The sequence below is a fragment of the Otolemur garnettii genome, unplaced genomic scaffold (assembly GCF_000181295.1).
Source record: "Otolemur garnettii isolate 467f Iridium unplaced genomic scaffold, OtoGar3 scaffold00070, whole genome shotgun sequence".
Taxonomy (NCBI): domain Eukaryota; kingdom Metazoa; phylum Chordata; class Mammalia; order Primates; family Galagidae; genus Otolemur; species Otolemur garnettii.
This window is the reverse complement of record NW_003852465.1, coordinates 10,040,473-10,054,996: the sequence shown is the minus strand read 5'-3', so window position 1 is coordinate 10,054,996 and position 14,524 is coordinate 10,040,473. Positions and strand designations below refer to the sequence as shown.

The window sequence follows — 14,524 nt, the reverse complement described above, 5'->3', positions numbered from 1 at the left end:
TGGGGATTCGAACCCGCCACCTTAGGTGTATGTGGCTGGCGCCTTAGCCGCTTGAGCCACAGGCGCCGAGCCCATATTCTCATTCTGATTTCCTCCATACAAAACCTCCTCCATTAACTTCTCCCACTTCCCAACCTACCAAGGTGATCTGCTCACTGTCCCATGCAGAAATTTGCTCTTTCCTACCTTAGTCTTCTGGTCCTTACCCTGTCTGGTTCCTACTCAAAGTTTTCTCTGCCCTTCGAATCACATGTTTAAATAAGCCTCCGCCAGAGAACTCTTAATTAATCCTGTCTAATCTGAGCACACTACAATTCCCTCACTTCATTTATTGGACTAATACACGTATGCTTTAAGTCACATCCTGTGTATACCCACAACAAAAGCAATTTTAGTAAAATGAGCATAGACTGTGTCTAGGGATTCCTTTGTATTTTCCTGGAAGAACCTAGTTCATAACCTCCATTTCTGAGCTAGTCAAAATACCATGCAAGTTCTGACGATGATATGGTATCCACGCAAGGACAAATACGTGTTTAACTAAGGACCAATGAAAATGGTACTGAAGATTCTGAGGCTCTGCAGGGGACTGGGTGGGCTGTTTGCTTTTCTTCTTTATGCAGGCTGTACGAACTCCCCCTACTGAGATAGCAAGTGGCTGAACACAAGGCTGTATCCTTTTTGTGCCCAGCATTCCCTCCTCCAAAACCCGTTAAGAAGCGAGCAGCACTGCCCTCCAACGACCGCCGTTTTCCTGATTGTTGGGAGGACCAACAATCCTGGAGGAAGAGGGAGGCGGGAGCATTTAAGGCCGGGGAGGCACTCAAGCCTTTCCCATGGATTTACACCCAACACGTATGCAGGAAGGCAAATTACAAACACCGACGCCCACAACCACATATACACGTGCACGCCCAGCCCCACAGAAGCAAACGCGCATGCCCGTGGGCCCGCGCGCACCCACTTAGTTTTCTTCGCCCGAGACGTCCCCATTGCGCCCCCGCTTGGCCCAGCCCAGCGTCCCCTACCCCGGCCCTGAGGAGGTTTACCAGGCCGTGCAGGGCCTGAGGAAAGTGTTTCTCTGTAGGGGGGAGGGGAGGTCCTGCCCACCCGGGCGGAAGCGGCGCGCGCTGGCCGGGCAGACTTAGCTTTCGTCCTGGGAACATCTGGAGCGGGCTGGGAGGGGCGCGCATGCAGGGTGAACGTGGATTGGCTACGCGGGAGGAGGGAGGCGGGGTCTGCTCGAGGGGCGGGGCTCACTGGCCCCTTTAAAGCCTTGACATCAAGAGAGGCGGCTCCGGCACCCCCTTTCTCTGTCCCCCCGCCCCCGATCCGCAGCCATGGACCTGGCGGATCCGGCCTGCCGTGGTCCAGTTCAACACCTGATTTTAGTGAGTTCTGGGCCTACTTGGGATTTAACGGGCGACGTGAGAATGGGAAGGGATCCGTAAGCTCCGGGCCAGGGGGTGGGGGGTGTGGAGGGTAAGGCTTTCGTGGCAGCATTGGGTAGGAGGGGGCGTCACGGCTTCCTACCCAGACCTCGCTGCCTGCCCCTCCTTCCCGCCGCACTCTCCCGGGGCAGGGGGTGTCCGGCTGCTGCTCTGCCCACCCCCACCCCTCTCCCTCCCGCCCCCCGCGCCGTCCTCGCGCACACTCCGTGGCCCCGGAAGGGAAACTTTCGGGAGTGGGGTATGTTCCGGGGGCCGGTCACCCTCCCTCTTTGGAAGCTCTGACCTTGCCCCAGCTGCGCATCCCACCCCGACCGCATCCCACAGTTGAGGTGCCGCTTAACGGTGCCAGGTTGTTGCGCCAGGCAGAGGGGGACTCGATTCCCAAAGCGCAGGCGCGGAGACGAGCCTGGGTGTCTTTTCGCACTCAGTCCAGTCCCTGTGGCCTGGGGTGGTAGGGCGTGGGGGAGGTGGGGAGAGGCGGTAAGACCCGATCTCGGTGAACTACCCTTTGGGCTTTGAGGGGCTGCGGGAAAGGAGGAGGGAACCTGGCAGGCTGCACGCTAAAGAGAAGCTGAGGGAAAAGGTTTGGGCAGGGAGTAGGGACTGGGCAGCGCCTGCAGAAAAGGCTCTTTGGGTCCTGGCTGCGGTGCCAAAAGAATGCAGAGAATTTATCTGTGCCTGACTAAGAAAGCGGCTGTCCGGACCCCAGCTCCCTTCTCTTTATCCTTGGCCCAAGGCCCCGCGGTCTCTCCAGCCCTGGCACTGCCCCAAGGCCACGGAGGGCCCTCACCTCCCACAGGCCTCATTTTCCAGGCATCTCAAGCTTGGATCAGCCGAGCCCACCCAGTCTCTCCAGCTGCTACTTCTTAAAGATTTGCCGGTGTCTTAAGCTGAGGGGCTCTCTGGCTGTAGAGACATTCCCCTTTACCACTTCCCCCCTTGCCATGGATCCTCCTGCTGAAGAACATTTGTCAGCCAGAGGAAGTGCTTGGAGGCAGAGGCCTGGGACAGGAGTGGTCCTGGGAAACAGCAAAGAGGGGGGTCAGTGTCTAACCGTTTTGTGGCCAGTAGTTTTGGGTAAATGAACCTAGCCCAGATACCTTACAGAAGACCCTCTCTTGCAGACATTATGTCACCTTGGCTTGCAGTAAGGCAGACATACAAAATTCACTTTTGAATTGCTCCTCCATTTTCCTAAGAATAAGCTAAGGTTAGTGTGTTTTCTACCCCAGGGAAACCATGTACATTCCTGTATGTGGAGATACTCTCACATAGTTCACATTTGTTTTCAAAGTCTGTGATCTTTGCATGAGGTTGCTTCAGCTCTCCATATTACTCCAGCTCCAGCCTTCTGGGAGAGTGAGAACCTGGAGAGGCAGATGTCCTGGGCTGGAGGGAAGAAGGCTCTTTATGATAGGCAGGCAAAAACCTACGTGTATGGGGATCAAGCTGCTATCAATATGGACTGTGAGTCAGAAGCTCTGGACCCTGCTCCTCCTACCTTGCTATGTGACCTTGGCCAAGTTTGCCTCTCTGGGTTGAGTTTCCCCTACTGTTAAAACTGAGCAGTTAGACTCAAAAGCTCTAACATTCTCTTCCACTTTTTGACATTGAATGGTTTCTCTGATGGGTGAATCTCTAGGAGAGAAAGGTCCTTTGGCAAGATGGCTCAATTTAGAGAGATAGAGTGTTGGATAATATGGCTCTAAATCACAGTTACTTGGGATTAGAGCTTTGTGGTAGACAGAGCAAATTCCTTTATTCTGCTTCTATAGTCTCTGTCCTTCACAACCCTGGTGCCTTGGGATATGAACTCCTGCTGGCTTGGGTTTGGCCCACCCATCAAGGCCCCTGATGAGACATCCTGGCCAGGCCAGTCTTTGAGTAGGTCCTTTGGGGAGGAGCTGAAAGAAAAGGAGGCAGCCAAGGGCCAGAAGGGTAAGCAGATTCCCAGGAGACAGTTTACATCTCAGCTGTTGGGACTTGTTTTAGGATCTGGGCCAGGGAACACAGCACACTCACCGCCCTCTTATGGGAAGAAGGCAAGGAGGGCCCCATGCTGTTGCCTGTCCCACCCCTTGGCCCTACCCACCCCACCTCTGCCCTGATACCCCCAGCTCCCAAGCAGGGGACTAAGGTATGTTCCCTGCTACCCTTACCCAGCCCAGCCAGCTACCCTGTCAGTCCAGCCCCGTAGAAGCATCAGCAAGGAAAAGCTGCCCCCACCCCATCTTTCCCAGCCCTGTTTCCTTCTGGGGGTAGAGCTTTCTCAGGAGTCAGGCTGTCCAGGTTGGGACTTGCTTTCCAGCCAAAGAGCCAAAGACCTTCGAGTTCTTGTTTGTTTTCATCCTTGGTCTCCCAGGCAAAGGGAAATGTTGAAGGATAGGTGGTGGTTTAGGGCACTGGGTTTGCTTGGATATTGGGCACATTCTCCCATATTGCATTTCCCTCTGCTGGCTCTCCTGGGCCTGGGGAGCCCTCTGCCCTCGACCCTGCTGTCTATCAAGATGAAGTTGCAGCAGAAAGTATTTAGGTTAGACCCTAAGGAAACCTTCCTCACTGCTGTGTGCCCTTGGATAATGGAAGTTCCCAGGGAGGTCAGTTTCCCAGAAAATGGTTAATGGTGGAGTCGCTGTCAGAGTGAAGGATGCAGCTGTTACTAGGCAGAGACTGCTGCTGCTCCCTCTTGGGGTGTGGCTCTGAGGCTGGCCAGCCAGAGTCCCTGATAGAAGCAGGAGAGAGGATCTTTGCCTGACAACCAAAGTGGGTCCAGGGTCATGAGAGCCACATCTCAGAACAAATGCCCTTTCTTGCCCCGTGTCCCTCAGCCCCTCCCCTAGTTCATCACCTTCTACCAGCAGCTCCTCTGACAACCCACACCCAGACCTGGCAGCCTCTTCCAGCCCCAGTTTGGCAGCATTAATGGACTGATTGGATTTTCTGTACTTGGAGTTTGGGATTTCTGATTGAACATGCAAATTTATGTAAATCAGTTTGGGATCTGCCACCACATCAAAACATAGAGCCATAGGCTGGAAGGAGTCTTGGAGACAGTCTAGTCCAACGTCTTTATGTTAAAAATGGGGAAACTGCAGTCCAGAGGGGGAAGTGATTCATACAGTGGTGAGTGTCAGGCAGGACTCCTGACTCTAGTCTATCCTTTTACATAGAACTACTCTGCCTTAATTTTTTATGCATGAAGAAGCCTGGCAGAATTTAAAAGCAGGGAGAGAGCCAGGGCTGGTGGCTCGCATCTGTAATCCCAACACTCTGGGAGGCTGGAGGCAAGTGGATTGATTGAACTCAGAAGTTTGAGACCAGCCTGAACAAGAGTGAGACCTTGTCTCTAAAAAAAATAACCTGGCATGCTCCTGTAGTCCCAGCTACTTGGGAGGTTGAGGCAAGAGGATTTCTTGAACCTGAGTTTGAGGTTGCTATGAGATAATGATGCCACAGCACTCTACCGAGGACAATCAAGTGAGACTCTAAATAAATAAATAAATACATAAAGCAGGGAGGGCTGGTTCTTGAACCTGAGGTTACAGAGAGCTGGCCCTTGGAGGGTTAAAGTATTATCCTAGGGCCTGGTCAGCTTTCTACCATGCTGAAAAAAACTACTTCAAATCCCTTAGAATAAGCAAGACCCTTAACATTTACCAGCAGACACTGTGTGGAGGGTTGGAGGACAGGTCAGCAGTTGCCCAGGCTTGGCCCTGGAGCTAAGATTTTGTCTGTTTCCAGCATCTGTTACAGTAGTAGGCATGTGGTAGGCTGTAGATGGATCTGCATATGCAGTGCTTCCATCTTTACCCTTCTCTCCCTGGTCACAGTGGGAAAAGATGTTTTGTCTCCTGTGACACTTTGTCTACCCTCCCTTATCCTCTTGGAGGGCATAGGCCAGCTGGGCTGCCTCTACAGGTTTCTACAGCACTGACCAGACAGGCTTTGCTCTCATTATTTTAGGATGAGTGGCAAGGAATGGAAGGGGGCTACAGAGATGGGCTTGGGTCCCCAAGAAACAGTCTCACCACTTCTTGACCTGTTCTTGATCTGATCCAGCCTCCCGCTGCAAGATGCACCCCACTCCCACTTCATGCTGCACCTGTGGCATGAGACTGTTAGAGGGCTGAGCTCTCACTCTCTCTGTGGTAGAGATGGCAGAGATGGTTAAGGCAGCTGTCCATCTGCTTTTCATATTCTGGGAGGGTGATATGTGGGCTCAAGCAAAGGCCCTGACTCCCAGCCAGAGCTATTTACCAGCCCCTACTGCAGCCTGGTAGGGGACTGGGGACACCTATCTGGAGTATTTCTTCACCTTCTCCCCAAACCCAGGTCTGGATGGCTCTAGAGTAAGTGCCCCTGACTTTAGTATCCTCCCCAAACACAGCAGGCGTGGAGAGGCACCTTTAGTTCCCACTGCCTAGCGGCCCTCAGCACCTATATCCTTAGCTTCATGTGAGGAGAAATTCCTCTCCCTGGGCCTCAGTTTCCCAGCCAGTATTCATATATTAGTAATACATCATCATTGGGGTGTGGCACCTGCTTGGTAATTACCGTTTTCCCAGCTCTGGGATTTGTGCACATGAAAGAGCCCTGAGGAGGCCAGGCTATTATTAAGGTGAATTATCATGGCTGTTATTACTGATTTCTAAAAACCCAGCAGCCACTGAGAAGAACCCAGTCAGGCACAGGACCCTGAAATTTATTCCAGTCCTTTAGCTCTGATAGTTGTCCAATACTCACTAACTTTTTTTAAAAAGTGTATCAATATTTTAAAAGGAGAGAAGACCCCATGCTGCTGCTCCTGCTGTTGCCTGAAGGGCTGGATTAGCAGGTGATACTGGGAGTCCCTGCTTCTCATTCGTGTAGTTCAGCCCCTGCCCCTAGACACTTGGATAGAATGATAGAGGTTTTTCTAAATAGGGCTGTGAGGGGCCTTGGAACTCCTGGGGTGTGGCCTTGGGGCTCTTAGCAGTGCAGTTCTCAGGGGCTGATTCACCTCACCCCCAGCTGGCTTGATGTGGGGCCTCTAATTGGCCCTCTGTGCAAGGATCTGTTGAAACACCCCCAGAACCTGCCTGCAGCAGCCCTAAGTACTTCCAGGAGTCCTTTCCCCTACCTCCTGCAAATTCTCCCCTTGCCCACTTCCCACCTCTGCCTCTGCCCTTGACCATACTTTGCCTGCCTTCTCAGCTCTTAAACAGGTGGAAGTGGCCCTAACCAATTTCTGAACAGTGGCGCTACCAGGCCCACATCGCTAAGGCCTCTCTCCTTGCCCAAGGTGAAATTTATGGAGAAGAAAGGGAGTGAAGGCATTGGCACCCCTTGATCACAGAGTCCCTACATTTACCTGACCAGACCTCCTCACCTGCTCCCTTATCCCAGGAGCCTGGTTTCTTCCTCCTACAGGAAGAAGGTAGATGGCCACAGCTGCAAGGAGCTTTAGAAATCACCTGTTTGAGAGGTTTGATTCCTTCTAACATTTTTCTTTTTTTTTTCCTTCTCAAATAATTTATTCCCTTCTAACATTTTTCACAGTTTTTTTCACTAGATTTTTTACACAGTACAAAAACCAATATATAAAAAGGCCTACATTGAGAAATGTTACTCCCATCTATCCCCTCCCCCTATAGGTAATAACTTATTAGTTTCATATATATCCCAAAACCAAATATATATTCCTTTTTTTCTTCTTGCCCAAAAGATAATGAATAGCATATACTGTCTCTGTTTATTGCCTTAACTGTTGGCAATATCTGATGTGCATGGATTCCTCCTGCCACCTCTGTCACAGCTCATAACTTAAGTGTGTTCAGACTATGACAAAATACCATAAGACGAGTAGCTTATAAACAATCGAAATTTATTTCTTACAATTCTGGAGATCGGGAAGTACAAGATGAAAAGTGCCAGCATGGCAGCACCTGTAGGGTGCCATCTACATGCTCTGGGGCTGGTGGGTTTGAATCTGGCCCAGGCCTGCTAAAACCAAAAACCAGGCATTGTGGTGGGCGCCTGTAGTCCCAGCTACTTGGGAGGCTGAGGCAAGAGAATCACTTAAGCCTAAGAGTTTGAGATTGCTGTGAGCTGTGATGCCACAGCACTCACTGAGGGGGACAAAGTGAGACTCTTGTCTTTTAAAAAGAAAAAAAAGGGCAGTGCCTGTGGCTCAGTGAGTATGGCGCTGGCCCCATATAACAAGTGTGGTGGGTTCAAACCCAGCTGCGGCCAAACGGCAACAAAAAATAGCTGGGCATTGTGGTGGGCACCTGTAGTCCCAGCTCCTCAGGAGGCTGAAGCAAGAGAATTACCTAAGCCCAAGAGCTGGATGTTGCTGTGACGCCATGGTACTCTACCAAGGGCGACAAAGTGGGACTCTGTTTCTAAAAAAAATAAAAAGAAAACATACTGAGGCTTAGCACCTGTAGCACACTGGTTACAGCACTAGCCACATGCACTGAGGCTGGTGAGTTCGAACTCATCCTGGGCCAGGTAAAACAACAATGACAACTGCAAAAAAAATAGCTGGGCATTGTGGTAGGCGCCTGTATCCCAGCTACTTGGGAGGCAAGAGAATCACTTAAGCCCAAGAGTTTGAGATTGCTGTGAGCTGTGACGCCATAGCACTTTACTGAGGGCAACATAGTGGTGGGTTCAAAGAGAGACTGTCTCAAAAAAAAAAAAGTGCTAGCAGATTGGGTGTCTGGTGAGGGGCTGCTTTCTGGCTCACTGGCAGAGTCTTCTCACTGTGTCCTCACATGGTGGGAGGGGTAAGGAGGTCTCTCTTGGACCTCTCTTATAAGGACACTAATCCCATTCATGAGGATCCATGACCTACTAATGTCCTAAAGTCCCCACCTCCTAATATTATCACCTTGGGGGTCAGAATTTTTTTTTTTTTTTTTTTTTTGGAGACAGAGCCTCAAGCTGAGCCCCTGGGTAGAGTGCCCTGGCTTCACTGCTCACAGCAACCTCCAACTCCTGGGCTCAAGCAAGTCTCCTGCCTCAGCCTCCCAAGTAGCTGGGATCACAGGCGCCCGCCACAACACCTGGCTATTTTTGGTTGCAGCCATCGTTGTTTGGCGGGCCGGGCTGGATTCGAACCCACCACCTTAGGTGTATGTGGCTGGCGCCTTAGCCGCTTGAGCCACAGGCGCCGAGCCGGGGGTCAGAATTTTAACAGAATGTACTTTGAAAGGACACAAACATTCAGACAATACCACTGGCTTTTACCACGCATCCCAAGTTCCCCCAGTTAATCCGAAACCATGAGTAGGATTTGTTCACCTTTGTATACATGTTACTGAACATTCAGATGCCAGGATTTAGGCCCAAACCAGCCTCTGAGGAATTCTCAAGCTATTGACCTTCCCATTTATTCCTCCAGCAGATTATGTAGAATTTACTATGAGCCACCTTTAGCCAGATGCAGTGGCTCATACCTGTAATCCTGGCACTATGGGAGGCTGAGGCAGGAGAATCGCTTGAGGTCAGGAATTTGAGGCTAGCCTGAGCAAGAGCAACCCCAGTCTCTACTAAAAATAGAAAAATTAATTGGGTGTTGTGGCAGGCACCTGTATACTGAGCTACTGTAGAGGTTGAGGAAGAAGGATTGCTTGAGCCCAGGAGTTTGAGGAGCTAGGCTGATGCTATAGCACTCTAGCCTGGGCAACAGAGACTCTGTCTCCAAAAAAAAAAAAAAAAAAAAAGTCCACATTAATCAAGTAATTAAACAGTTACAGAATTATAGCTGTGATAAGGATTGCAAAGAAATGACACGTGCTATAAGAGCTAGTGCTCAGAGGGCCTGCCCCAGCTTGTGTGTGGGTCAGGTTGGCCAGTGGAGGTAAAGGGAATGGCACACATACTGGGACCAGGAGTCAAGCCAGGACTGCAGGTGTGGTCCATGTGACCTGGAATGCTGGCTTTCTCAAGTTGGCTCTGGTGATCTTCTCTTCTCCCCACTCCCCTTGTCTATGAGATGTCTTCAGCCCCTTGAGTTTTATTGTGTCCAAGATGCGATCCCTTTCTCTGGCAAATGGTACTGATAATGCCTCCTCCCTGACCCCCACCGTATTGCCTTCTGTTTCCCCAGCCCTGGGCCTGCAGGTCACTGAAGCTGGAGCCTTTCTTCCCACTCTAGGCTGAGGGGAAGTTGGGGGGTGTTTGCTTCTCACTTCCTCTGTAGACAGCACCTCACTTCCTGTCCCATGGGCTAGAAGAAGGCTAAAACTCTTGGCTTTGCTGTCCCTTCCTTTCTCCTCCCCCACTTTCCTGGGAAGCCTGCAGGCCTCCTGGAGAAAGGCAATATCAAAGCCAACAGTTAAGCCCTCCAGGTCTTGTTGAGCACCTTCTGCTCCCCACCCACACAGGGGACCTGTCTCCTCAGCTGCAGTCCTTCTCTAGACTTGTTACCATCCTCCTCTATGCCCTGCAGGAAGAGAAGAGGCAGAGCCCCCCCCCCCATTTTACAGATATGAAAACTGAGGCCCAGAGGGTTTCTAGGCTTCACCCAGGGTCACACAATTGGCTGAACCAGAACCACTCTCATTTGTGGGCACAAATAAAAGCAGAGCCCAGCAGGGGCTTGTAGATGAACTGGAGCTGCTTTCTCCTCCCAGGGCAGAGCTGGCAGCTTAGGGGTTCACCTCTGGGCTCTGGCTGAAGGCGCCCACTGGGTCAGCACTGGGGCTGCCTGAGTACAGAAGGCATTTGACTAGTCAGAGCCTGTTTCTTTTGTGGAAAGAAGCCAGAATGAAGTTTGGGAGAGTGGCACTGAGGTCTGAAATGGTATTTGCCTGCTGTCCTGGGCCTGCAGGTGCAGCCTCCCAGGCCCTTTTTGTCTCAGACCAGATTGTAGAGAGCTGATGTCCCAGCGGCCACCTCTGCTACCCCTTCCACCATCGTCTCCCTAGAGCCTCTCTGCTTTGTTTCCTCCTGTGGGACCCAGCATGTGTCTCTGGTTACTCCTAGACTGTTGAAAAGGTGCTGACTCCTTTATTCAACCTGGGGATAGGAGAGGACTTAGTTACTGGTTTGGGCCAGGGCAGCAGGAAACACTCACCTTCAAATGCCCTTAGATCTAGCTGCAGTGAGTCATTCTGTTTCCATACACACCCAAGGCTTCTGCCCCCTTCCATCAGTTTAATGCCCTTCCTTCTGCCTCGAATGACCCTACACACACACCCTTCCCTTTTCATCACATCTAAACTCTACTTGTCTTTAAGGGCTCAGTTTACTTGATGCTTCAAATTCTGAAAAATGTTTCCAGTTCCAGCCTAATATTTCTCTCCTGATTTTTAAAGTTCCCAAGACTCTTTTTGGAACCTCCTTTACAGTACAGTTATTTACCTACATACCTTTTATTTTAATTGGCAGATAAAAATGTGTATATTTATGGTGTAAAATATGTTTTTTTGTTTGTTTGTTTTGCAGTTTTTGGCTGGGGCTGGGCTTGAACCCACTACCTCCAGCATATGGGGCTGGTGCCCTACTCTGAGCCACAGGTGCTGCCCTTCAAAACATGTTTTAATAATCAGGTGGCGCCTGTGGCTCAGTGAGGGGCACTGGCCCCATATGCTGGAGGTAGTGGCAGGTTCAAACCCGGCCACAGCCAAACTGCAACAAAAATATAGCTGGGCTTTGTGGCGGGCATCTGTAGCCCCAGCTACTTGAGAGGCTGAGGCAAGAGAATTGCCTAAGCCTGAGAGCTGGAGGCTGCTGTGAGCTGTGATGCCACAGCACTCTACTGAGGGCTACAAAGTGAGACTCTGTCTCTAAAACAAAAAAAAAACAAAAACATGTTTTATTAATATGTATATACTGTGGAATGGCTAAATCAAGCTAATTATCTTATAATACACATATATAGCTATCTTTTTTTTTATAATGAGAACACTTAAAATCCTCTTAGCAGTTGTCAAGTAGATGAGTGCAACCTTGTTAACTGTAGTCACCGTGATATGCAGTTGATCTCTGGAATGCATTCCTCCTGTCTAGCTGGAATTTTGTATTCTTTGACCAACCTCCTTCTGCCAACCTCTAGCCTATGGTAACCACTATTCTACTCTCAGCTTCTAAGAGTTTGACTTCTTTTAGATTCAACATGTGAGATCATGGAGTCTGTGCCTGGCTTAACATTAACATATTTCACTTAATATTAACATAATGTCCTCCAGGTTCATCCATGTTGTCACACATGATAGGACTTCCTTTTTCTTAAAGCTGAATAATATTCCATTATGGGTAGATAGTACATTTTCTTTATCTATTCATCTGTTAATGGACACTTAGGTTGATTCCACGTCTTGGCTGTTATGAATAATGCTGCAGGGAACAAGGGAGTGCAGATCTCTTTGACATACTGATTTCATTTCCTTTGGATATATACCCAGTATCGGAATTGCTAGATCATATGGTAGTTCTATTTTTAATTTCTTGTGGAACCTCTATACTGTTTTCTATAATGGCTGTAAATTTACATTCCTACCAACAGTTTGCAAGGGTTCCCATTTCTCTACATCCTTGACAACGCTTATTTTTCTTTCTTTTGATAAGAGTAATTCCCTGATGATTGGTGATATTGAACATTTTTTATATTGTCCATTTATATGTCTTCTATTTTAAAAAATGTCTATTCAGGTTCTTTGTCCATTTTAAAAAATCAGGTTATTTTCTTGCTATTGCTTGAGTTCCTTATATATTTTGGATATTAACCCCTATTAAATGTATGGTTTACAAATAACTTCTCCCATTCTGTAGATTGTCTTTACTCTGTTGGCGTTCCCTCATCTATACAGAAGCCTTCTAGTTTGATGTAATTGCATTTGTCTATTTTTGGTTTCATTGCCTGTACTTTTAGGGTCATCTCAAAAAAAAAAAAAAAAATCATTGCCCAGGCCAATGTCATGGAACTTTTTCCATATATTTTCTTCTGGTATTTTTACAGATCAAATTGAAGTTTTTAATCCATTTTGAGTTGATTTTTGCATTTGGTGATGAGCTGAGGGTCTAATTTCATGCTTCTACATGAGCTTATCCAGTTTTCCTAATACTAATCATTGCAGAGACTGTCCATTCTCCATTGTGTGTTCTTGGCATCTTTGTCGAAGATCAATTAGCTGTAAATGTGTGAATTTATTTCTGGGCTCTATCCTGCTTCATTGGTCTAATGTCTTTTTTATGCCAGTATTTTGAATACTGTAGCTTTGTAGTAGATTTTTCAAATCAAGTAGTATGATGCCTCCAGCTTTGTTCTTTTTGTTCAAGGAATTGCATTGACTTTTCAGGATCTTTTATAGTTCCACCTGAATTTTAGGGTTTTTTCCCCTTAATTCTGCTAAAAATGTCACTTTTTTGCAGATAGGGATTGCGTTGAATCTGTAGATTGCTTTGGTTAGTATGAAGGTTTTAACAGTATTCTTCCATTCCATGAATGTGGATTACCTTTTCATTTTTTTATGTCATCTTCAATTTCTTTCATCGCTATTTTATAGTTTTCAGTATAGAGATGCTTCGATTGCTTGATTGAATCTATTTCTGAGTATTTTATTATTCTGTAGCTCTGTAAGTGGAATTGTTTTCTTAATTGCTTTTTTGGATAGTTCATTGTTAATGTATAGAAACACTACTGATTTTTTGTACTTGAATGTCTTGTGTCCCCTCCTAGACTGAAAGTGCCAAGAAACCCAAGAAGAGCTGAGCCATCTCTAAATTGTTCCCCCTCATACCCATAATTGTGCCTCATACTGAGTTATCTGTCCAGAAATACCTATAAAAGAAATAGGTTAGTCCTCTTGGCCAGGGAGAATCACTGAGTTCTAGGGATGGATTGAGAGCTTCAGAAAGGTCATATCAGCATCAGGGAAAGTCTGAAAATGACCCTTTCTCACCCGTTAGTATGGTTTATCATACGGACCCTTTGAGCCATTTGGGTAGGGGATAGTTAGGGGTCTTTAGGGTAATTTGATGAGCCCATTGCACATTCTTACCTGTCTCTCTTTTCTGGTCTTTTCTGACTGGAATGAAAGGAGATCGCCAATCCCTGAAGGGGGTAGGGAGTGTTTTAGGAGCTCAGGGCCTAGTTGGCAGGAGTGGTGAAATGCACTGCTAGAAGGTGTGGGGAGTGCAGAAATACAGGCAGGGACTTCCCTCCCCATGGAGCTTCCCTTTCCCTCAGAGAGGACTGAGAACAGGATGCATTACATTTTAAAATACTGATTCTGCAGAAGCAGTTTAAGAAAACAGATCAATGCAGGCGTTATCAGTCTAGGAAAGCTTTCTCCAAAGAATTGCTCTAGATTCAAGCAAAGGCAAGACTTCTAGGGTCATGTTGAAGGCTTTGGTCTGTCCCTAAAGCAGTAGGAGGTCATGTAGAGATTTGAAGTGGGAAGAACACAGACTTATAGTTTTGGACGATTGCTCTAGTAGAGGTCTTTGGAAAAGTGGGTGTGGCAGGGAAAATACAAGCTAAGCTAGGAACATCTTAGGGTACCAGAGAGTAAAAAAAATCCTTTTAAAAAAAAAGAAGCAGTGGCTTGGCACCCGTAGGTATGCAGGCACTGGCCACATACACTGAGGCTGGCGGGTTCGAGCCCTACCCAGGCCAGCTAAACAACAATAAAAAATAGCCAGGAGTTGTGGCAGGCACCTGTAGTCTCAGCTACTCGGGAGGCTGAAGCAAGAGAATCGCTTGAGCCCATGCGTTTGAGGTTGCCGTGAGCTGTGATGCCATTGCACTCTACCGAGGGTGACAGCTTAAAACTCTGTCTCAAAAAAAAAATGTTCAGTTAGTACAAAGCAATATAAGTAATTATTTATATTATTATATTATAATATAATGTACATGCAAGTACAATATAGTATAATTATATTATGTCATGAGGGTGACATGGTGAAACTCTGTCTCAAAAATTAAAGAAAAGAAAAGAAAAAAGAAGAGTAGCAGAAGCTATAGGAGCCAACCTGAAAAAGTTCTCAATGGCCAGAGCTGCAATTTGAGCAATGAAATGTGATGACTGGGCAGCGCCCATAGCTCAGTGGGTAGGGTGCCGGCCACATACACCCAGGCTGGC

General features: G+C 48.0%; 1 protein-coding gene across 1 annotated transcript in view; it reads left to right on the top strand.

Annotated features, from left to right (window-relative positions):
* Positions 1 to 1,286: 1,286 nt before the first annotated feature.
* Positions 1,287 to 14,524, top strand: part of NCKAP5L (NCK associated protein 5 like) — a 37,703-nt gene continuing 24,465 nt past the window's right edge. The window contains exon 1 of the mRNA XM_012807495.2: positions 1,287 to 1,391. The gene's annotated coding sequence lies outside the window, so the exon portion shown is untranslated. The remainder of the gene's footprint in view (positions 1,392 to 14,524) is intronic.